Raw genomic sequence first — 25,300 nt, 5'->3', positions numbered from 1 at the left:
ATTCCGCTGACTATAAGTACCCGTCTAGTGATAGATGCATTCTTGACACAATTTCAGTGTTTGGACTTAGGAAATAATGAGTATCAATGTCCTAGCAAGGGAATATGCAAAGATGAAGGAGCCCTTTGTATCCTTAATTAAGGAAAGTAGTAGCAGAGCTCGTTCACAGATAAGTGACTGTACATAATAATAATGTATTTATGTGAGGGACTGTTATGCTATATTACTATAGTGGCAATTAGATTTTCACAAAGCAGTTTTAATAAAAGGCATACTTACATAATAAATAAACAACTAATTTTCATGGCAGATTAATTATACACTTATAGCTTAAAATAGTCACCACTCTAAGTGAAAACTAGAGGCAGATTTTTACAAATGCAAATGTACAACTGCATATGTACAAGGGAACACATTCTTTACTGGTAAATCAGGGACAGACGTGCATGAATTTCAGGAAAGATGCCTCTGTAAAAAGCAGGCTTATTTATGAGTTGCATGAAAGAAAGATCCAGCCTTGCTTTGCTTGAGGGACCTTGCAGACCGACCTAGAAACAGTTTCACCAAGAGAGAGAAGAGGGCTCCGTTGAAAGTGTCAGGCCCCTGCTCAGAGACCTGTAACCTGAAGATGTGAGACCTTTCCCATGGGGTCTTCTGTAGCATCTTTTCTTAGCTTGGTCTTCATAGACCAAGCTAAGAGCCTTACAATATAGAGAAGGGAGGGGTTAGTCCTATTTCTATTGTTTTGTGTGTGATGTTAACTTGTTTTCCATGATACATAAGTTGCCTACAGAATTTAGAACCAATATATTGTTTATATATATTTTTTTCACATAATCAAATTTTGCTCAAAACATTGCTATTCCATAGCAAAGCCATAACACTTAATATTTCTTAACAAAACTATGGTTTAACTCTTTTTCAGTTTATGAGTTATCTGTAAACAAACAACCATCTTCTCGAGTGAGCTGCAACATAGAGAAACAGCTCTTGATTAGCTGTGTGTTCACAAAATAATTTGTTGCAGCTGCTCTGTATTCCACTCAATGGCATGCTGTAAAAGCCAACAGGCTTTTCTGGACAGAAGAAAGGCTACTGCTATTTTGAACATGATCTCCTAGAGAACTCACTGAGAGAGTTTTGTGTGCTACAAATGTTTGGGATTTCAAAAACTTAATTTCATTTCAGAGAAATGCAGTCTGGTTTTGGATGTTATCAACAACCTTCACAGGATGGGGTGCATTAGGAACAAAGGGTTATGAAAAGGCATGCCAAGCAGCATATCAGTAAGTCCTTCAAAGTAAATGAATGTTCTGTATTGTCCATGACCTGCTGATGGACAAATACAGGTTACGATCCAAATTCTGCCCTTGGATGTTCACATTCAGCTCCTGTTGTGCCCTAATTAAATAAACACAATTTATTTTAATTAAAGCAAATGATATAATGTTGGGTAACACGTTCAATTTGGTCTGTAGAGATGACACTATTTATATTGTCAGAATAAAGCCATTAAAATAAAAAAAAAAAAAAAGAGGAGAGAATAAAAGATAGATATAGACACTTTTTTTTTCTCCCCCAAATGCCTTATAAACTGAGGATTATCTGACTCCTTAGTTCATACTGAGGTCAATGAATAGACAGTATATATTAAGTTCATGTTGAGAACATGGATTTATTATTTTTAATGAAATGACACTATATTAAGTGAAGAGCTAAATTCAGATTTTCTAATGAAGCCTGAGATACTTGTCCTTAGAAAATATGTGAAAATGACAACATCCATCCATTGTAGTTATTATAAACTTAAACATCTTTGAATTGTCAAACATTTTTGGGCGTACACCATAGACACAGCATTGTCTTTACTAAATAGTTAAGGAAAATGCTCTGAAAAGTAACGTGCTTCTTCCCCCCCCACACACCCCCCTTAGGCCCAGTAAGTCACTAGTAAGAGATTAAAAATATTGATTGCATCCAGAAACAAAAAATCAGTAGTTTTAACCAACATTTTTCCAGTTCTCAAGCAGCTCTGTCAATCAAGACAATGTCTATTTTTCCTAATGTATAAACTTGTTTTGTACAAATAAAATACAAGATATTTTTCTATCTAACCCATATAAGGTAGTATTATTAATATTAAAAATAATAGTAATATAAAATGGCATTTGTCAATAATACTAAATAAATTAGTATTATTTATTCTGTACTTGTGCTTCTGATTTCTTCGTCATAAGAATAACTATATCATTTATCAAGACAGACAGTACTCAAGAAATTTAATTGTATTTTCTCTGTTCTTAGTGTTTCCCTTCATTTCTTATTTTTGACACATATAAGATCAAAACACGTTAATTAATGTTTTTTGTGGGCTCACGTGATTTGAACTACTGAGATTTTTCTGCTACTGCAGAATCTGGCATTCAGGCACATGAGCTGTCCTGGCTGTATTTTTCAGTGCTAGGTGTCTGCAGCTATTCCCCTGTCTCACTCCTTGAGATGTGTGTTAGCTTCAGTCCCACTCACTGATGTATCTGTTATTTGCTCCTTAGCATCCAACTCGTGTTTTAGGCCAGGCTCTGCACCTGGAGACATAAGCGAGACATCCTCTTCCTAACTGCCTTTGGCCAAACAATCATCTGTGACCAAAGGAGTGGCACTGGGCATCTGCATGTAATTGCCATGAGCCAGTCTCATCAAAATGCCCCACTGCTCCTCAGCATACTCAGACGAAGTGTAAATTGAATCCTAGCCATTTCACACAACTAAAACAGGCTGTAAATTTTGACAGCCTCCAGTGGAGGGCACATGCTCCAGACATGGCCAAGAAGAAGGATTTCCTGGCTTAGCAGTCACAGCAATGAAAATGCAGCTTTCTCTGGAGGGATTTACACCCTTGAAGGAGGTTGAGACCTGTGACTTTCATTCACCACAGTAGACGAAGCAGAAACATTTTGAACAAAGAAAGGGCTTCAATGTCTCACAAGAAGCACTGGTAGCTACATGAGAAATCTTTGAAGATTAACAAGAATTTTACCAAGGAGTGAAAATTTCCAACTCTGTGTAAAAACAGTGAAACACACTCCCACCACCACCTGAAATGTTCGTTAGGACAAGAGACCCAATTGTCCAGCATCCTGAACAACTCAGTCCCTGTGCTTCTAGCTTCCTAAAATTCAGCTGGTACCCAGCTTCTTGTCCTGTGCCATGCAAGGCCTCATCTTTACTGAAGTTCAGCAGGGGCAATAACCCCTGTTTTAAACCTGCTGTGGTGGAGGCATGCTCCATCAGGCCAGCATGTGATAAAACTCAACCTGGTCACCCTGACATGTGACATTTAGAAGAAAATTTTGCTGTCCTTTTCACCCACCCTCTATTTGAATGGAAATTTTGCCCAGATACCTTACTTTTAAATATTATTGTGTATTCTATTATTTTAACATACAAACTCAGGAACTTTCATTTGAAACACCAAATAGTGTATTATTCAAATGCCCAGCAGCTTAACTGTAAATTAAAATGAAAGTTTTCAAGCTTTTGGAAAGCAGAGAACATGAAATATATTTGCATGCGTTAAAGGGTTTCTTGATCTTGTCTCCACTGGAGTAGTCTCCTCACAGAGTTCAAGGAATTAAACACTATTTCTCTCTCCATAACAGTAAGTTATATGTCCTTTTGGTTAAATATGATTTTTGTGTGATGTAGTTATCCAGATTGTTCTCAGTAATAAATCTGCTCCTGCATAATTGATTAAATAACCCTTTGCTAGTTCATGTTGGTAAAATACATTCGTTCTTTTTGTAAGTGTAGATGACCTTTGAGGATGCAAGCCAGGAGGAGGGTAACAACGTGACAGCTGAACATGCATACAGAAGGGATCTGCCTGGTGTAATCCTTGCACTGCGAGCAAAAACCTGCCTGGAAACTATGGAGATCTTGCCCAAGAAAGGTTTTCAGCAAGGACCCTGAATAGAGTGGTTCAGGGACTACAGAGCAGGTAGTCAGCCACAAACACACACAAAATGCTTCGGTCAGCTCAGGGCACTTTCTGAACATACAAATCAATGACAATTAAAGTGGATTATGAAAAAGCAATAACAGATAGTTAAGTTTTTATGTGATTTAAACAAGCTAAAGATGCAGGGCCAGATTCTTCTTGTATGCTCAAGGGGTAGAGACGTAGCTTTAATGAAGCATATTCTCTCTCTTCTTTTTTTTTTTTTTTTGTTTCCTGGAGATCTTTGAATCTGTTCATGATGGAAGATTACTGTAATGACTGGGAGGGGTTTAGGCTGTTGAGGCTCCTTTGTTACTGCAGATGCAACTCTCCATGCTGAGACAAGACATATTGTCGTAGCAACTCTTCTGATATTTTAGGATACTTTGGGTTAGATTTAATGTGCCCTTACTTAGCCTTTTCTGAAAATCACCTTAGAAGAATCTGAGAGCTACAAGCATTGCCTGAATGTACAAAGTAGGTTAGGACAGATATCCACTTAAGTCAGTACTTTCCAACAGCTCTCATTCATTAGGAAAAGAGTATAAGATACATGCAGAATTATTTTCTTCAGATATATTAACCTGATTTATAGTAACCAGCTGGTTATGGACTTGCTGTATGGAATATTTTTCTGGATCATTGCATTTAATACCAAATTGCTCAAATATCTATGAATTTGTCTAATCATTTTTAAAACTAATCTATAATTTTGGCCTCCAGGATATCCTGTGATGATGAATCCTTCAGGACCTTTGCTATTTGTACTTGACAGTGCTCAGCCAGTCCAAAGAATCTGACCTCCTGACTTGAAGTGAACTTGCTGGAAATCAAACCACAAGAACAGAGAACAGTAACAGCCTTAGTGAACCTATTATACAATAACAATGTATTTTAAGGAGGTAATTTTGCATAAAGATCTAAAAATAACCAGGCAGTTTGCAAATGGTTTCCAGTGGAAGAATTATATGTACACTTTAAGGAAGTAAGAGAAGTGAGTTTTCACATTTATGAATGGATACGACTGTGCAAAGCCACATATAAAAGCAAATAAAGTTAAAGGTTCCCTGCTGCAACACAGCAAAATTAGTGAAGTGCTTTCAGCACAGAAATAATGAACATGCTGAGGGCTCTTGGCCGTAGGGAGAATTCTGGTTCTGGAGGTCTGCACATGCTGCAAATGCCTGAAGAATATCACAGGGAAAATGAATTGCAATTAGCCAGCTAGCGATTATTTTAAAGCAAAAAAAGGGTCTGAGCAATTCCATAAAGATACTGAAAGTAAGCTTGACAGTGACAGGGTAGGCAACAAGCTGAAGAGATTACTACAAGATGTTAAAAAGAGCTTTACAATAAATCAAATCTTCAACTGGATATTTGCACTCAATGTTTTTCTAAACAAACTCTGGAAATTGAAATGGTAGAAATAACCTACAAATCAAATAGATGTAGGGGGGAGGGGTGTTAGTGCTTCCTATTCCAGTCAATAACTACTCCCTCTTATCAGTGATCAGATTATTTAGCAATGCAAATGGTGACATTAAGGAACCAACACAGCTGGAGGGATGCGGAGATGGCTAACAGCGATGTTGTTTTCCACCGGTACATACAATTCCAAACCTGAGAACTCATCAGGCCACAAAAGGAAAACTGGATCCGAGGTTTTCCTGTGTGTAGTTCAAGAATTTAATCACTGAGGCAAAAACTTACAAAAGAATCAACATTATATCAAAATGCATTAAGCAATGCATTAAGGATTAGGAACCAGATTTACATACACTGTAGCTCAGTATTTTTGCCGAAAATCGATGCCAAGAGAATTCAGAAATGAAATGAGAGTACACAGGCTCAAGCACACTGTTTTATTATAGTGCACTTGATTACTCCAAATGAGTATTTTCTATAAACAAGACTATATAGAAGCTGGCAATCTACTACAGTACCACAACAAAAAAATACACCATTTATGAAAATGAGAGGAAGACCTTCGTTACTAAGAAAGGAGCACAGGCTCCTAAATCAGCCAAGTTTCCAGGTTAAGTAATACTGGGACTGAACTGCAGCAGCAATGGTAAGATATAAAAAGGTCAAAGCAGGAGACAAAGGCAAATGTAAGTTTAGAGGACGCAGCAACAGTTTGTCAACATCTCTGTCAACTTCTCAAGATGCAATTCTTCATCTTCATAATGAGAAGCAACCTCAACACATGGCATTTTCTTTGTGGTGGGCTCACTCTTTCTCCCCAAATACTTGAATGACCCTTAGTTTGTCACTGGAAAGCTACCAATCTGTCAGTCACAACCTCTGATGTCTCACCAGTAATTCTTCCTCTCGCTTTCCAAAAGCAATTGCTGCATTCACACCACTTGCAGCAAATCAATCTCTGCTCTGTGAGACTCACCAACTGCTTTAAGCACCCCTCAGCTCAACAACTCCTCCCATGCCACCCCCCTCTGCTCCCTGGTGACAACATTCAGGGGTCCCTGCCAGTGCTGCTTTGCCCTTGGGCTCTGGGATGGAGCTTAGCAAAGCTTTCCAGTTGCTACAATTCTCTCTCCTGTCCACTGTGATCCAAATGATACAAAGGAACACCTGAACTACTTCAAAATCCAGGTGAAGAATGACATTTCAAAGTCTATTGGCAGGTATTTGCATGACAGATATCTCACAGTCACTAAGAAATCTTCTTCATCACTGTGCAGTATAATAATAGCATCTTTATGTAATTATTGGAAGCAATTCCATATGGTTTTGCTGCCTGCCCGTGCTGTCTGAACACAAGCTGGCCTCCTCCTTGATCCGTTCCATGGACTGTGGTCACTTCAAACAGGGAGGGGAAACTGACTCACCAAATTTTGTCTTCTGTTATCCTGTCTTTTTCACTCATCTTTGCAAACCAATGTGCTAGGCAAAGCAGCACTCCCTACCCACATACACAGGAGCTTAACCCAACAGACAGATACCAGTGTGTGGTGCAAGATGTGCAGATGTTGGTGTGTGGCTGCCTAATGGGAAGGGGAACCCAGATCACATGCTGGAGGAAGCCTGCCCACAGCCACACAGGTGGCAGTGGCACAGCAAAGCCACAGCTTCAGACAGCCCACAGGTCTTCCCCAGGATGTTAAGCACAGCTTGTTTCCATTCAGGTCTCCAACACAAGGACGTGAATGAGGCGACAGCAACAGGAACGTACAAGGGAGCTCTCTAGCTCCTTGCTAATCCTGATGCACATTTAGAGCAAACAACTTGCTCACCGTGTGTATGCAAACTCTACAAAACATAGAACTAGTAAGTTCAGTTCAACATAAACAATACAAATACTTTCTTAAAAGAGGTCACAGTGCATTCAGTAAGATTATTTCTGTCTTTGTTTTTTGCATACCTTTTTGCCTCACTCTCCTTTTACCCCACTAATTCTGATGAAGGTGTGTGTGTAGTGCATTTCAGGCATCATCTTACTAAAGAAGAAAATGTTACAAAGGTGTGCTCCCTCCAAAATCAAAGATGTGAGAAAGCCCTGTTCTGCTTTGAGCTATGGGCCCGCAGCGCTGAGTGGGTAAATGTTTTCTGGTCAGGGCAGTATTTTTCCTGTGGCTGTGTGCTGCCAGAGTGTTTATCTTTGCTCGAGTTGCCTGGCTATTGCAAAGCTACTTGAAATGATTCATGGGTCTGACAGATGTCTGGTACAGCTGGATATGTCCTTGATTATCCCAAAAGTCTGGACAATGCTGTCATTCACCATTGCCCAAATTATCTCTGTATTGACTGCAGAAGCCTCTGTGACAGTACTGTAATGGCTAATTACCCAGGATACCTTTGATACTTTACAATGGTTTAGAAGAGTTTAAAAAAAAAAAATAAAAGAGTGAAAGTATTGGAGTAAAATCGTGTCAGTGAAAAGTTATACCTTACATGTTCCAAAACAACATATGCTTTAACCTACATTAGAATATGCTGTATAGGCAAAAGAAACACAAGCTTTCCTTTTAAAAAGGACAGATTTCCAGCAAAATGGGTAAAGAGGAAAACGTAAAGAATCCTGACAATGATAAATCATGGACAATAGAAGGAGCTATTAGCCAGGAGAGAATTGTATGTACAACATTCTTGGAGGGAAAAAAAAAAAAAAAAAAAAAAGAAACAAAAAGATGATGAGCAGCCATTTGCCTGCTTTACACATTGCAGGAAAAAGAACATGTCCTGCTTAGCAGATAACAAAGAGCAGCATGGGCAGTGATGTTTAATATGTATGTGGCTATATCATATAACCAGCTATAAGTAGGTTTGAAAGCAGAAATCTTCTTTTTCTCACATTATCAATTAGTGTTTTTTTAAAAATACATTTTCTGCAAGGTAGAAATACATTAAGAAAAGTTGTGAAGGAAGATAGGATACAAAAATCTCATTTCAGTGAAGATGAGGTGTTCCCAAGAGAGCAGATGAGCATAATTAAGCCTGTTACAAGGAGCACATTAGTTTGCCACATCCTGCCCAAGACCACCGGAGTGCCACTCTTATCCTAATTGCGAGACTTGCAAAGCTATTCTGTACTATCCAGGGCTCTCCCTGCATGCCAGAAAGCAGCCTTCCCATTTTACCTAACATGTGAGGCCATATTACTGACTGACTGCTATTCAGCTCAGGTATTTTTCAGGTGTTAAATGAAATGTCAGAAGTTTACAAGAGAAGTGCCGTGTCACCCAGTTCACATGGAGGGGCTGCAGAAAGAGGGACGTGTTGTGCTGGCTGCCCAGCTAGGGGTAAGCTGGGCTTGATCAGCAGGCAGACAAGCTCTTAGCGACAAAACCGCTGGAAAATTACAGCAAATCTCTGATTTCTAGGGCTGTTTCTCTTTCCCTCTCTCCATGACTCAGCCTAGATCCAGCCTGGAAAAGCAGGTCACCCATTTCTCCCTGAGTTTCAAATAATTCAGAAATTATCCAAGAACCACAATGGCTGCTGCTCCCACGAAGTCAGTGATGAAAGTCTCACTGAATTTAGCAGAAGAAGGATCTATGAAAACCTTCCAGTTCAGCCCTATGTGCCAGGCACACTGAACAGGAATGTGCCACCCCAGTGCTTTCTGCAGTGTGGAACAGTTAATTCAGTCCAGATACCAAACTAGGATTTGGTGACCTTCACACATCTGCTTGATATAGACTCAGTGATATCAGTACAGAAAAAAAGGATCCCCAGTACATTTAATACTCAGCACATGTTGTCTTCTCCTTGTTTAGCCAATTCTTCAAAGAGCTTCCAATTATTGCAGGTATTTTTTATGTGAAGTCATTCACTAAAACTTATCAATACATGAAAAAATGACATGCAGAATGTTTGCTGTTGAAAATACAAGGCTTATTCATTCATCTTATTTGGGTAAAAGGCCACATGCTGTTTTTTACAGTTCACATTATGATGGAATAATTTTTACAATTAGATTTCTGCTACTACTATTACTTAAATTTCAAAAATATATATTTTTAGACTCAATTAAAATTTACTTACCTCTCCTTCATGCAGAAGTATGTCTATTTGTCAATCTGCTAAAACAACTATAAAATCAAGAAAAAACTAATTTAATATGAGTCTTTGCGGGACTAACCACATACAATCATGGGAAATATTGTGCATGATTCTGACACTGCAAAAGGAAAGACATCATATTAAATATATAGCAAAGCTGAAATACCTCTTCTGATCCCACTGTTTCTGGAGGCTCAGATGCAATGGGGAGGAAAATTGAATTTCCAGTTCTTGCAGCATGAACTAAAGCCTGACTAAGTCCTGTAAAGGACTACACAGTACATCCATGGACATGTACCATATTGGTAAATCAAGAGCTGCCTTCAGCAGTTTCACAAGTGGCCTCAGCCTCTGCCTGCCTAGGGGCAGCTGTGCTTGTAGGTGAGTGGGCTAGAGGCAACCAGCTGTGGAGACACCTTCATCCTCAAGTAACTTAAGACCAAATTTAGCACTGGCAGCCTGGAGATGCACATGTTGTCTATAGCATACTCATTTCTTTCAGCTATTGGGTTGGGTCTAACAGTTTCTGTACAGAACCAGTCTATGCGCAAAAAGGCTTTGAAATATCTCATAACTAAGGCAGAGGCCCATGGTGAAGATGATGCAAGAGATTTTTGTCCCCTTTCTACTACTTTAATTTTAAATTTGCCTCATATCTATATATTGAAGATACTCAGAGGGGATGAGTATATAAATGAAAACTACCAGGGAAATAAATAAAAATTCAAGTTCTCTCTGCTAGAAATACAGACTCTTTCTCAAGCACTTTTTTCAAGTTGAGCAGTCAGAAATGTATTAAATTCTGATATTTGCTCTGATATCACCTAACTGAACAGAACTGGGTGATACAGAGAACAGAGAAAATATAAAATGTATACCACCAATGATATTTATTTACTGTTTTGTGGATTTCAACTCCAAGCTTCCCATTGCCTTTTGAAGAATCAGAATGCCTAGTACAATGACTGGTTACTTAATCTGGAGTCACACGTACCTCATATAGGAGCCTGTGAGATGAATCCCAGTCTTGCAAGCTGTCCTTGAACTCAACAGGTAGGAGTGAGACATTGGCTGACGGTGTCCTGATGTGGAAATGCAGAGTCTGCATCTGAAAATGTGATTTTATTTTTTTTTCTAAAAATCTTCTGATAATATTTAAATCCCCCAAACCAAACCAAAACAACAACAAAAAAGCACTTGTATCTTATTCAACTCATTGACAGGTTCAAGCACTTAAATGAGGAATACCCATGGTCTAAAATATTGATTTCCTCACATAACTGAGCTGCAGAATGTATCCACTCTTGGTCACACATGTGACAATGGAGAGGTGGAGCTGAGATACTTCCATAGCAGGTACTGCCCCTCACATTTCAGTGCCTCTGTCTTTTTATTTAAATTATTGCTTATTTTTTAAGATGGATTTGACTGTTAAATCCCACACCTCCAGGACTGGAGAAGAAGTGCTTGATAGACTCACCAGCCAGGTATCCAAGGAGCATGTGGTCTCTGCTCTGATAGTATTTTCCTGATGAATCCTTGAGCCAAGATTTTCAAGAGACAACACGTTTTCCTTTCTTCTACCTGAAGCACTTCAAATGGATTTTGGAGAGAAGATCCACAGAACTTTCTAAAAAGACTGTACCTGAAGACTGTACCATAAACACCTCTCATTAATCCTTCTTTCTAGTCACTTCTGAAAACCTAGACCTGAAGAGAAGGAACAGTGTGATCCAGATTTCAAACACAACAGACCATTATTGTTGCGCTATTTCACAGTGACATTGAGACATTTTTTTCAGTAGTCTCAATCTTGAACTGTCTTTCTCTAAAAAACACTCACCCAACGAGCTGCTCATATCAACTTACTCCCCTCCTACCTTGTGTCTGCTTGCAGATAATGGATCTAATTGTTGTACTGTGGTCACTGAAGATTGAGTTGAAATGGGGACTGGGATGCACGACAGGTTGTACGTGTAACCAAAGTACTTAACGTCTCCAGCAACTTTTGTTTTCAGGAACACAGAAAATAGAGAAAATGTTTTCAAAATGAGAGGGAGCCTGAGCTCTGCAGAAGTGCCGTGCCCTGGTCACATCCCATGGCAGTGGCTGTAGCCGAGTTGTGTGAAATTTCTTCTATGCTTCCTGTGGAAAAGATGCAGGATGTGAACCACAGAGTACAAATTTGTTCCGAAATAATAGAAGAGCTCAGAATTGTTAATTTTAATCAAAACTCCCTTTAGTATGCAGGAAACATGCTGATTTCCTCAGTCTTTAAATTTTGCTTTAATACCTTAAATTAAGTAGCTGGCTGAAGATGACAGAAAGAAGACCATTTTTCCCAAGTATGTAATGTTTGCTATAACATAAATATTGACAAAAACAGCTTTTGAAATCATCAATTTTGAAGACTTTTTTTTTCCTTATATATGAAAGATCATTTTCAATGAACATTGTACTGGTTATGTTCAGAACATTAATTTTTTCCCTGTTTGCTTTTTAAAGATCTTCTGTGAGGGGCAAAAATAATAATAATAAAACAGTTTGGAAAAATTTCACAGATCCTTATATATATATATCGGTTCTACAGCCACTAACAAGATCACTGCAACTTTCTTAAGAGCTGTCAGACACATTTACAATTCAGATGATTAAAAGTTGCAGATATAAACTTCACCACATGATATTTTCCAATAATACAAACAGCCTTTGCAGCAAGGGTAGCATGAAATTCAAAGGAGACTTTGATTACATCTAATCTGGTAAAGAAATGAAATCATAAGCATGCTTATCTCAACCAACAAGGAAAGAAAGCAAAATAATACATCAAATCCCTGAGTGAGCAGTCACAAAAGACCTTTAAATAACTCAACTTTCTACAATATTTTATTATCCTTTCCTAGTTTTATAGCATTATCTGCTACAGAAATGCAGGGAGATTTGTAAAACACTATAGCATTTAAGTCATTACATTTTATAGCTAATTTCTAATGTGGATTTGATTTTTTACGAGCACAAAAAGAATCTAATTTGCATTAGTGACAGTAACTAGAGAAATTTAACACCTGGCACTGGTTGTACTAGAAATTGAATATTAGCTACTTGGGTGCTAAAAAGCACATTCATATCTTCAAGGGGGATTTTTCATTTATTTATGCTGTACTCTCATGTTTATCATTACAAAAGTGTTCTTACATCATGATGGAGGAAAACTCTCAGGAATGTAAAAATACTGTGCACTTGAAAAGGTAGTTTGCAGCAGCAGCAGCAAAATGAATCATTTATACACTAAAGAATGTACAAACCCAGAAATAAATCTCCAATGAGATATAAAATTAGAACAGCAATGTACAGACAATTCATTTCCACAACTGTCTTATTTATTTATTTTTCTGTAGATGCTACCGCTTTCTTAGAGCAAAGCATTAAACCCAAATTAAACCTCCATTAAGAAGAAAAAAAAAAGCAAAAAACAAACAACAACAAAAAATATAGCTGACATGAAAAGCTGACCACATTTCTATATGAGCGATCCATGTATTTATAAAGTGTGGAAAATTAGGAGTTGCAAAACAGGCAAAGCTGCTGTAAAATGATATGGGAAGTGACATTTTACATAGCCGGCTACAATTAACACATTGATGGCATTTTGCTGGGCTCCTTGCAGTGATAATGCTGTTGTCAAATGTGTTTAGTGCACCAAATCTCCTGGAGCCTTCAGCTAGGCAGCAAGCTTTTGACAGATTGAAGGTTCGGAGATAGGCTATCATGACAGATGGAAACTGGCACCGATGTTCAGCTTTCGCCGATCACAGGGGACCTGCCCCCCTTATTCTTCAGGGCTCAGCTCTGCAACCTTCCCCCTTCTGATGAAAGCAGGGGATGGCATTGTTAAATAGTGCATCTGTGTGAGTTAGACTACTCTGATGAAAGCATAAGGCAGACGCTCTGTGAAGCAAAAGACAGCCTCTGCTCTAACTGCATTTTAGATAGACTTGGGGAAGGCTCCAGGGAGCTGGGATAAAACTTTGGTAAATTTCAGACAAAAAGAAAAAGCCCACACTAGCCATTAAACATTACTTCTTAGAGATCTGCATTCCTAGGCTGGGGGAAATGCACACCTACAAGCTACCACCAGCTATTGTGTGAGACTCTCCATAGCACCCTCTGTTATTATTTTGATCATTTAATCAAAGTGGATCCTAAAAAACACACATTATAGACCCCCATCCAAACAGGAGGTATGTACAGAGAGGGAAGCAATGTGAGAGCCAGTCTGTTTGCTGTGTACCTCCAGCTTGCTCAGAGGCTAATTCAATTATTAGGAGAGGCTGTTCTTGCAACTGGTCTGGATTCTTGAATGCAATATTAAAGCCAGGGTGGGAGCTTGTGTTATTGAGCTTTACACAGCTGGGCATAAACAGGCAGATAATACAGTTAATTAACCTTTCACCCCCCCAACACCTTTTGAAGAAAGGCATTTGTTATTTTTTTTAATCAGCCTCAGGATATTTCAAAGGCTCTTGTCCCAACTATATTTGCTTCTTTCTATCCCTGACAAATTCCTGTTTGATTTCTTTAAACTGGGCTGTAGAGCCTTCTTTTTGCTGTCTTAATCTTCAATTCCACTCTCGCTGATATAGTATTTGGAGCAGCATACTGCAGCCCATTTGAGGTATGATAATCAGCTGATTAGCTAGTGAAGTCGTTTTCCCTGAGGCTCTTTTGTGTGCAAAATCCTCACACTCAATTGACATGTGGACATCATAAAGCTGATGAAATGCAATTGTAATGAACAAGAGGGAGAGGCATCTGCAGCAGTCTAAATGAAAGACCCTTCCCTCTCGACATGCTAATTCAGAAAATCTGCTCTTAACTTGTACTCCCTCTGGATCCCAGTGGATGTGAATCTCCATGAATGCATATTCAAAACAGTGCATTAGCCTCAGTAGCAAGTGAAATTTGAGCCTGGATGGACCAATTCTAATTTCAAGACAGATTATGCTGCATCAAACGTAGTAATGATTTGACAGTTCATTTGTGACGAGAGTCCTGCAGTCAAGGTTTAATGTGCGGACAGGCGCAGGTGTGCTGTGAGCACCAACAAAATCCAAAGGCTGCCAGTTTACAAAGTCCCACACATGAGGAAAGGTGGGACATGGTTAAGAAATTGATACTGTCTTCTTTAAAGCTTCTCCAGGCTCACCTTCCTTACCACGCTATCCCACTCTGGTGAGGAGGGACCAGGGAGGGCAGCCCAGTGTACCCCAGTTGGCACAAATTAGCTCCAGGATGGAAAAATTAGGGAATGAGGCAAGAAGGTAGTTTGGTTTCCTAACCACACCTTAGATAAATAACTGGGTTTGTCTTCTGGAAGTTGAGGCAAGCTCTAGCCATGTCCTTGTCAAGGTGTATGAGTGCAGCCACTGGGATGTAGTGGTGTGAGCAGGGCGGTGCTGGGCACTGCCTGCCTGGGGGAGCCTACAGGCACCCCACGGGCTTTCAGTTCTTCTCCTGCAGCTTCCAGGGTCAGTTCTGAGCTCCTCTGCTTCAAAATAATCTGAATCACTCATTGCTTTTACCAGCCTGATACCCTACAATTCCTGAGTTTTTGTCATTCGTGTTTCTTTTTTAGAGAAATTTAAACACACATATTCCTGCTGTGTGTATATATTTAAGTAAAACATACCTTTAGAACCTGGAAATTTTAGAAATAATATCAAATGCACTTTCAAGGGTTAAAAATGCATGCAATAATTTAAGCATAAAATAAAATAGTCATACATGTATAGCCTTTGCTACACAGAGGTTTAAGTGCTAATTAGCTGACATGTTCCGGTAGCCTGGAAACTCCACCCGAGCTCAGGAAAAGTCATTGCCTGACAGGATCTTCAAGTTATCCAGCACATCTTGTGCCGTAGGGCAGAGAAATTAAATAAAGGAAGCTACTCCTCAGCTCCCCCACCCTCTCTCATGCTGACTGGGCATGTAATATGCAGGTACAAAGAGGGGCAGGAGCCCCAGGTTTTCCTTCAGAGATATCTGGTCTAAAACCAATGCACATCAGGCATGACAGGCTATCGGTGCCCATACTACAAGAAAAGTGAGCTGCAACAGAGGTGAGAAGCACCCTGTCCCTTTGCTGGTTTTGCCTTTTCTGGTTTTATCGTGACCAGATGGCTGGTATCAAAGCTCCAGGGCACATATTTTTAAGCACTGGGCCAAGTGATGGGCTCTCTTTGCATTATGAGGTGGCAAAGTCACCATGAGCAGTGGATCTGGGAGAAGTCCAAGTCCAGATCTGGGGAGTTCCTAGAGATAAACCTGCTACAGGATATGACCTGTCCCCAGGTAAAGGGCATGTGCCATTCTCCTCTCATGGGAGAAAAGTTGTGTCAGAATTTTTTCTATTTTTCTTTAAAAACACCACACACACGTACACACAAAAAAATAATGTACTGGCACTAGTCTGTGATGGGGTAGCTGCCCTGCATGGAAGAGAAACATTACCAGGAAAGGCTGTTACAGACCTTTTCTGCTTGCAGGATAGTTGTGTAAGACATAAATTAAATAAAAAAAATATTTTGTGTAGCCCTAGCTTCTTATTTAGCCTGAGTTTTTCATCACTTAGGTGGAATTTTTATAAAGTCTTTAAAGTACTGAAGTATCAAAGACTAATAGTTATTGCAGAAACACTGTCTGAGGCCATAAAAATCATAGACATTGGTCAGACACACACTCAGATCATAAGTGTGTGTGTGTATATATATATATATCAGCATCTTTAAATATTTTCCCTCCCTCGCCAAAGCAATATGTACTTTTTAAGAACAGTCATGGCTTGGATATCATCCAATCCCTCTCCACAATGTATTTTTAGGGCTGGGAGAGATAAGGGAAGTCAGAAGTCTGCGGAGTAACAGTAAATTTCCCACTTAGCTCTTACTTACATATTCCCGAATTTGTCAGCAGTAGCAATTTAAGATCAAATAATTCTTTTTTTCCTGGTTTCTGCTGTGTGTGCTTACTAAGGCTCAGAAAGAAGACTTTCCAATGGTCTGCAAGAGTAAGTATGGAATCATTGCTTACAAAAACCACTATCATTCTAAACATTAAATATTGTTAAGATAATATCATTCATACCATATGTCATGAGTTTGGTTCATAGTTAGTACCCTCTTCAAACCTGCTCAAGGGTAACATAAACCAGAGTCACTTCTAATAAATTACTGCAAGAAAATGTGGCTTTGTTGCCTGTGGCTTCAAAAAGCACCATAATGACTATGATGCTTAACTTTTATCTTTTCTTTCTTCTTCTTTCTTTCCACTGAATGCTTCAAACCAGTTTGGCAATCCTTAAAAGGTTAATGAGTACTATCTGCTACAGAATGCCAAACTGATTTAATTCAGAAAATGAGAAAACATCCCTAAAATGTAATCAGCTGTCACTTAAAAAATGACATATAACAAGATAGGAATGTTTTACATTTTGCTTCCCCTTCTGAGAGGTCTGGAGAAAATGTCAGGTGACCCTACCAAGATGCATCTCTCTCCAAAATTTTTTTTTTACCTGGAAGAACAAACAGCACTCGCTCAATTTCCAATTTTATGTCCCTCCAGATAGCTACAGCCATGGCCCCTGTTTGCTCAGGACACCCTAGCCTCCTCTCACCTCACACATTTCTCATTGAGTGGTATCTTTGGTGTGCCCCTGCACTTCTCCAGCATCTCAGGGTGATCTGAATGCCACTTGGTGCTCTGAGCATGCCTGCAGAACCTCTGTGGCACAAGGAGCTGGAACAGAGCAGAAGGACCTGGCAGCTTAGAGACTGGCACCTGGGGACGGACACATGGGGTTGGAGTGAGCCTCTCTATTCTGCCCACAAAAAGAAGAACAAAAAAATGAGACTGGGGAACAGGGTCAGAGTGGTAAGGAGCAGAGAGCACCTCCTTGCCCTGTAGAATTCACATACCAAGGAGCAACCACCCACCTTTTCAACATGATGGACCCAATGAAAAGGTCTCCATCACAGGTCTCCCCTCTCTGAGGGGTACGTATGCACTTCTGGAAAATTATCAATACCCAGATACACTGCAGAACTTCAGGAGGTGTTGTTCTGCTCTTTCCTTGGCAGCACCTACCTCAGGTTGGTTTGACAGGGCCACATTTTAGAGTTCTGGCCAGGCTTGGGAGTCATAGAAATTACATCAGCTTTTTTTTGAGTTGACAGGCTAAGTAATTTTACATTAATAGAATTCACAGCCTCCTAGAACATTTTTGAAGCAAACAAACAAAAACAACAAACATCTGTAGGTGCAGGTTACTTGCAGACCATGTTGGAATATGATACTACATGCCTACAGAGCAGCTTGTAATTGCTTCATCCAGGCCTTTCTGCAATTGTAAGCCCTGCAAGACCCCACTCTGCACTGTGCAGCAGTTGAATAGATTTCATCCATATTATCACCATAATTTTTTAAAGTTTTTCTTCCTGATTGAATTTAGTGAGCGTCACTGCTGCTGTCAGCAGAAGGAGCCCTTCTGGCATGATCTCTGAGTGCACAGAAGCAGTAGGATGTATTTCTTCTTGCTGGGTAGCATAAACAACCTTCCGTATATTCTACATGTATCAAGAATGCTGTAAACTTTAAATTGGGCAATCTGTAATTAACTATGTTTTTAAGAGTTTGTAGGCAATTTCAGAGCAGGGCTCTACCATATTACCAGTTTCACAAGGAGGATGCAGAACTTAAACAGAGGAAACAAACACAAACATGTTCTTTATTTGATGGCAATGAAAATCATTTGAAAAAAGTAGGATTGCAGTAAACTCGATTTTTTTTTTTTTTTGAATGAAAGCTTCCTGTGGACATCTAATTAACTAATAAATTAATTAAATTAACCAAAACCCAAATAAACTATTCATACGTGTATTTCTTACGAAGTTATCACTAAAACCAATTACTCTACTGTTATCATATTTGTACTTTGTGTAAGTCTGTTTTTGTAGTTTACCCAGAGCAATGGTGTTTTCTGTAGTAGTCTTTTATGTAAAAATATAGAGAAAGCAGCAATATTATGTAGACCTTGGTCAGACTTCTGGATTTGAATATAGGCACAGGAGAGCAATTATTTGCCACCAGCTGAGAGGCTTTTCTACCTGCCAGCACAATGCAGGAAAAAAGAAAACAAACAAACAAACCAACCAACCTACGACTATAAACAAGTACTTTTTGTTCTGGGTCATCCACAAGGAATTTCCGTTGTTAGTAATATTTCCAATGGCTCCAGCAGATGGAGGAACAACCACTGCTAGATTTTTGTATTGCACTGTGAGAATGTGAAATTTGACAGAATACCAGCAAGCCTCATCATTAACAATGTGTTCTCTATACCCTTTAAATAATATAAAGGCCAAAAAGGAATTACAAAAACATATTTCCCAACCCATTTATGTCCAGGCATCTTGTGTGTTGTTGTTTTTTTTTTTTTCATGATTTTGCAAACAAATCTCAGACAGGAGGGAACCCCGAAAACTACCTGTGCTTTAGATCTCATTAGCTTTTCCTCAAGAAATACCCTACACTTTGTGAAACCGAGAGACCTCCAAAGGCTCTGTGCACCAACAGGGTGCTGGGGCAGGCTGAGATGACCACAGAAGGCTTAGAAGAGACCTAGCAGTTTCACTCTGCCTGAGAAGCGCAAAGGACAAGTGAGGCCAGTGCACATCTGGTATCACCTCCCTGGGGTATTTCAGGCTTGTGGTGAGAAGTGGTCTGTATGCTTCCTGGGGCAAGCAGGAGGGCCTGGTTTAAAGCAGCAGTTAGTTGTAGTTGTAATATTGAATATCTTACCCTGTAGTAGGATGCTGGCTGTGAATAATTGTTTTCTAGTTAACTGGCTAATACTTTGTTCAGGATTGACAATATTTCTGCATCCCAGCACACAGGGGGTGTGGGCACAATGGTGAAACACAGCAGCACCTATTGATACCTCAGCAGTCTTGGGTCAGGGGACAGACAGAAGGGCTCCTGTCTGTCTTGTTTTCCATCACCTCCTTAATGTCTTTATTGATACAGAACTTAAAATTTGTCATTAGTTTGTACATATTTCTAAATCCTTTCTCATCTGCAGCTTAAAATGTCATGCCAACACTGGGAAACAAAACCTTTCCAATTAGGCAGAAATGCTTAACAATTATTTCACAGTATGGCTTAATACAAATCTGTTGATTGTTTAGGGATAGTACTTTGGATCATGCAGGAAACTGCACTTTATCTACAGCAAAGACAGTAAGCCAAAGGGTATCCCAAGCAGTCTTGAGTGCACATCACTAGCTGACACGTACATTGAGGGATACTGCCTCAGACCAGTGGCTGAGTGCTGGGCTTCACCCTCACATATGACAATTATGTGATATAAATACAGTAATTACAGCTCTCCCCTTTCTTCGTTCAAGTAATTTCTTCCCGCTTTTACCTGGCATTGGCAAAACTTCTTGATTTTGCCAAGATTTTAAAAGTCATTCAAAGTGTTTAGCTCCCTGTACCACTGAAGTCGCCCAATAGCCTAGGAAACAGATATGCTTTCCTTCCTCCTTTGACGATTTAAGGAATTAAGGTCAAGAGTATTGCCCAGTGCTACACAAGTAACTACTGCGGTATGAGGAGAGAGGGAGTAGTAGCCTTAGAGTGTCAATTCTAGCACTACAACTACCTGGGTTCTCATAGAAACATATAGAATCATAGAATGGTTTGTGATTAAAAGGAATTTTAAAGATCATCTAACTCCAACACCTCTGCCATATGCAGGGATGCTACCCACCAGATCAGGTTGGCCAAGGCCCCATTCAGCCTGGCCCTGACTGGGCCTTGATCATTTCTTCTTCACCTTCCTAAACTTTACCCTACCTCAATCATGTTTTCTGTAATTGTGCTGAAAACAATTTTGCCCTCTTTTTCACATTTGTTTTATCTTCTTTCAAAGGTGGAGAAGGGAACTGGGTCAGTTCCCAGATGAGGGAGTCATCCAGACTTGGACCTGGTTCTGTGGTGCAACCTGTATATGATGGCAGCGAACCCTTTGAACTCCAATAATTAGATGAATATACTTAACAAGGCTAAAAAACGATTCTGCTTTTTGGTTTCCAATACACATCACAAAATCAAGGAGGCACCCCCATGTCCCCCAAACAAACATGTAACATGCTTATAAACCTCCAGCTTATTTCTGGCCTTTAAAGGTAATTTAAGAAAGAACAATCCTGTCCAAACTCTCAGTAAATTAATCACAGCCCCAGAATTTGCTGACTGTCTAGTTATCTGAACATCTCTGCAATTTACCAGACCAAAGACTGCTCTCTGCTGTCTTGGCTGCTCACCTTATGCAAACCTCAAAATCACATCCCTCTGAACTGCACCTCTAATAAAGAAGCTGTGCTCTCTACTGATGATCCTGCTGCTTGTAAACAGCTCTACAAAGACAACCAACAATAATGGAAAATGTTTTGTTTTGTTTTGTCAAAACAAATCACTAACTTGATGTATTTTTGTTCCCTGGCCCCAAATATCATTCTGCAGTCCAGAATCATTACACACTCTGCAGTGATTGTTTTCATGAACAGTAATATAGTCTCAAAACACTCTGACTAATATGGTTTCCTTATTCCCCAGGACCGCCCAGCATAAATTCCCTGGTGCTGAAATGGCCAAGCCCTTTCCTAGGTGAGGCACCCTACCATAGTCGATGGCTTAAGGGAATTATTGTAGAAAAATCATTAAACCATTGACCTAGTGCACAGAAACAGGGAGGGAGGCAAGCAAGATATGAAATGGTATTAGCAAGGAGACAGAGCAGTAAACAAGCATCGATACATTTCTGTGTGAGAAGACCCTTAATAGCTATAACCTGTCTGGACCCTACATAGACCTCTTTGCCGGGCTGGGCACTGCAATGTAGAAAGCACAGCAGTGCCTTGCAAAGGATGTACCATAGGGCAACAAAGATAATATCAGGTCTCCAAAATCTAAGTTGTAAGAAAAGGTTAAGGGAGTTGAGTTATTCTCCGTAGAAAATAACAGCCAAAGATATGACCTAAAAGAAGTTTTCAAAATTATGGGAAGGTTCTGATAAAATTCTTAGTGATACTTTGGTCACAGTGGTGAGACATTCAGAAAAAGAGAAATACAAATGTTATACAACTGGGATCAAAGAAGGATTCAGAGAACGGAGCTATTTCATGCATAGATACTAAAAAATAACTGTACTCTTCACTTCCAGGTCAACAACAAAAAACTTGATTACCCTGGAGGAAATAGAGCTATTCTAGAGTAAATCCCAAGACACACAAAAACATATTGCACAGGTGTTAAAACAATGTTTTGCTCAGCTATTAATTTCTGAAAAAAAGAGCAGCAATGCAAGAGAAGCACCGAGAAGAAAAAGGTGAAAGTACAATAGAAAGGCTGGGTGGCATTTCTTCTTTCTGCCTGGGAGAACACATGTTGAAGGAAATTCCTAGATCTAGAGTTTTTCTGGGAAGGCCCAGGGCTGAACCTGTCTCAGATGAGGAGGAGGCAGCCATTAACCTGGATTTTACTGTTCTGCATCCCCTATCTGTGCATTCATAGATGAGGAGGAGGAATTGCTAGAAGTTGCCACTTGGACAAGGAACCAATGCCATGGGTGCAGGAATCTGTGGCCTGCAAATCCAGCAACTGACCTAGCTTCAGTGGGAAGGTGCCTGCCATTGAAATAAAGCACCTGCATTTCTCCTGCCCATGAGCTGATGTGGGGAGAGGAGGAGGAGCCTTTGTGATCCCTAAGCAGGGAGAAGTACCAGGAACCATCAATCCTGTCCGAAATGGGGGAGAAGAGAATGCATTCAGCAGGCTCTGCAGGGAGGGAAACACTTCCCTGAGCTCTGGCAGAAATGCTGGACAAGCAGCTAAATTCCTTCCCAGAAACTGCTCTGGTGACAACGCAATGCCTCCTGACTCCCTCCAGCCCACCTCTCACAATAAATGTCAGCCTGCAGCCGTATTGGGCATAATTAGCCTATGATAATAAATTACCCACATTTTCAGGAAAATATTAGAGACCATCATTATTTGGAATAGAACTGCATTCAGCTGCACAACCCTACCTAATATGATGGATGGAGCAGTCATAGCACTGAATACATTTATCTAGAATGAAGTGATTATTTCAAAGATGAACACAGTCAGAAATAAGTGCATATGAATCATATACTACTACACACTGGAGAGTATCAGAGTAGCAGAGGTTGTAGGTCAGCTGACCAGCCCATAGCTTTTAGTTGATAGATTATTTCACACATATACCCTAGGATTTTAAAACTCAGTCTCAAAATCCCTCTGAATTTAAAAGTGATTCCATATTTTCTCTTAGAAAAAAAATACAGGTGTTGTTTTTTTTTTCCCTCTACCTTAAAGAAGATCTTTGCTCTTATTCAGCTCCACTGTCCACACACAGATGATACCCAAAATATCATAGGCAAGCACTTTAAAAAAATAATTTTGATAACAGCTAATTATTGTATGAAAAAGAATGTAAGCAAAGATGGACTTGCTGTAAGGACTCACTAGTGTCCAACTGAAGGAAGAGAGACAGGAGGCACTACAGCAAAAAAAATCCATCAGCTCTACAACAAAACTGTGCATTCCTTTTTTCACATCTTAGTTCCCTGTATTTCTTTGGCCTTTTACAATCATTTTAGTAAAGTGATGAAAACCATTCATAATCATGGGCAAGGTTCACAACTCTGTTCTGTAACAGAATGCAAGCACTGGTAGCATCTTGCCCTCTTTTCCATGTTCCATTAGACATCACGTTCCATTAGACATCAAGAATGCATACCTGTGAATGAAGATAAGGTTCCTGCATGGCTGCTGGCATCTCCAGAGTGCTCTGAACAAAATTAGTTGCTTCAGACAAGGTGTGTGAATATGCTGCTTTGTGTAGCTTCACCTTTCTAAAATGCAGTAGCATAATTATATCTTCTGTAGATTCCTCTGAAGCCTGAACTTGCTTTTGGATGCATGTGGAACAGTGTAGAGGCTCTTCGCTCAATCTTGCAACTCAAAAGGAAAAAAAAGTGCAGTCAATTTTCAGTCATATTCCATGTTCCTATTATCACCACCCCTGGAAGACACAGCATTTTCCTCCCTTGAATCTGACACAATCACAAAAAAAAGTTTTGCCCCCAGAAACAATGTCTAGGTTTCTGCTGATAGGGGGAGTGTAGTCAGCTTGTGCAAAAAAAAAAAAAAAATTTACCAACATTAATGCGACATCTCCAGCTCCGAAAAACTAAAAAGTGCATCTCTTTTACTGTCAGAGTAGGAAAATCCTACTTATCCTTTTTGGATAAGAAAAACAGAAGTAATTTTTAAAGGTGAAGTTTTGAGTTATTAGACATATTTAACATGAATTGCCACTAGATATGTTTTTTTTTTTTTTTTTTTTTTTCTATTGTAGTTGTTAAGAGTATTTATTACTTCAAGAATCCTTCTTAAAATTCAGATGTCTTGTTCACCATAAATCAGAATTTTAAGCTAGTTTCTGGCTGTGATACTGGTTATGGGTACATAACCAAAAGTCAACCTCATCAGTGTAAGCATTATAATCACATAAAACTGAATGTGTGATGATATTTCTTTGGTTCAGTTAAATAAGTATTTGAAAGAAATAGTATCTACATGAAGGCCAATATTTTTATTTTTTTTTTGAGATTTGCCTAAAACATTAATATATTCCGAATTAAGGAGCTATTTAAAGGTAGAAATCAATGCTACCCCTATGAGAGTGTCCATCATAGCAATAGAACATTTAAAATGTAAATATATATTAAACATTTGAAACATAAAATAAAAATTCAGAGAAGTTCAAATCTTTTCAGATAATTTTTGTTTTCACGTGTTCAATTTATTTAGGAAGCACTGGAGCAGGTGAAACTCTTTAGTAATGCCTGCTGAAAGAAAGAGGTATGCTAATAAATCGTAAAGCAGCCTGGATGCGTTACCCATGTGGTGAATAAAAGATGGAGTGAGAAGGGAGGAGCCTTTTATAGCTCAGTCTATCCTTCAAGAGCTACAATGCCTGATAGAAACAATTACTTTGCATCTAATTTATCAGACTTCCAAGGATAGTCTGGTTGCTTTGTCTTTGGACAACAAATTTGCATGAAGAGCTGAGTAAGCCTTTCACGCCCTCCTGCACTGGGTTATCTACCCAAAGGAATTGCTTCATGGTGAGGGCTCAGCTCAAAAGGGGAACTGCAACAGCACAGTCTCCACCATTAACAGGAAGGAAAATCCCCTCTCCTCTGCTTCTCTCTTTTAGCAGCTGGTGACCGAGAACTTGTCAGGCAAGGTGAATGCCAGCGTGAACTGGCAATATTAGGAAAACAAGGTGACTGTTTTGTTAGTGCACTAGGTTGTCACCTGCAAGTGGTGGCAAATGAAGGGATTCCTGGAGGCATCCTATCTTTATCCACGCTGGGAAGATGTTTCACACTTACAGCTTGTCTTTTTGCCCAGGGAGACTGAGAAAGGGAGCATCATGCCTTTCCATAGTCAAACTTGCTTCTTGATGATTTCTGGTCAGTTGAGGAGAAAATAAATTCAGTACTGAGGGGATAAAAAAGGCAGAACAGGATAGAGAATAAGAACAAGATAGGAAAGAGAAAATAGGGATTTTTTTTTTCATCTGTTCTTTTAAAGTTGATCATTTTATTTATTTATTTATTTTCTATGAAA

The 25,300-nt window shown here is 39.4% G+C and overlaps 1 protein-coding gene across 2 annotated transcripts in view; it reads right to left on the bottom strand.

The window, feature by feature from the left end:
* Positions 1-25,088, bottom strand: part of LOC311438989 (uncharacterized protein) — a 42,441-nt gene extending 17,353 nt beyond the window's left edge. Inside the window, exons 1-5 of one of the 2 annotated variants that reach the window (XM_084524123.1) lie at positions 24,986-25,088; positions 23,400-23,620; positions 11,401-11,665; positions 10,515-10,628; positions 9,503-9,540 (exon numbers count right to left, since the gene is read on the bottom strand). The gene's annotated coding sequence lies outside the window, so the exon portion shown is untranslated. The remainder of the gene's footprint in view (positions 1-9,502; positions 9,541-10,514; positions 10,629-11,400; positions 11,666-23,399; positions 23,621-24,985) is intronic. The other variant, XM_084524122.1, reaches the window with a different exon arrangement.
* Positions 25,089-25,300: the final 212 nt, after the last annotated feature.

Source organism: Aythya ferina (assembly GCF_964211825.1).
Source record: "Aythya ferina genome assembly, chromosome: 6".
Taxonomy (NCBI): domain Eukaryota; kingdom Metazoa; phylum Chordata; class Aves; order Anseriformes; family Anatidae; genus Aythya; species Aythya ferina.
Note: the sequence above shows the minus strand (reverse complement) of the source record. Positions and strands in the feature narration are given on the sequence as shown.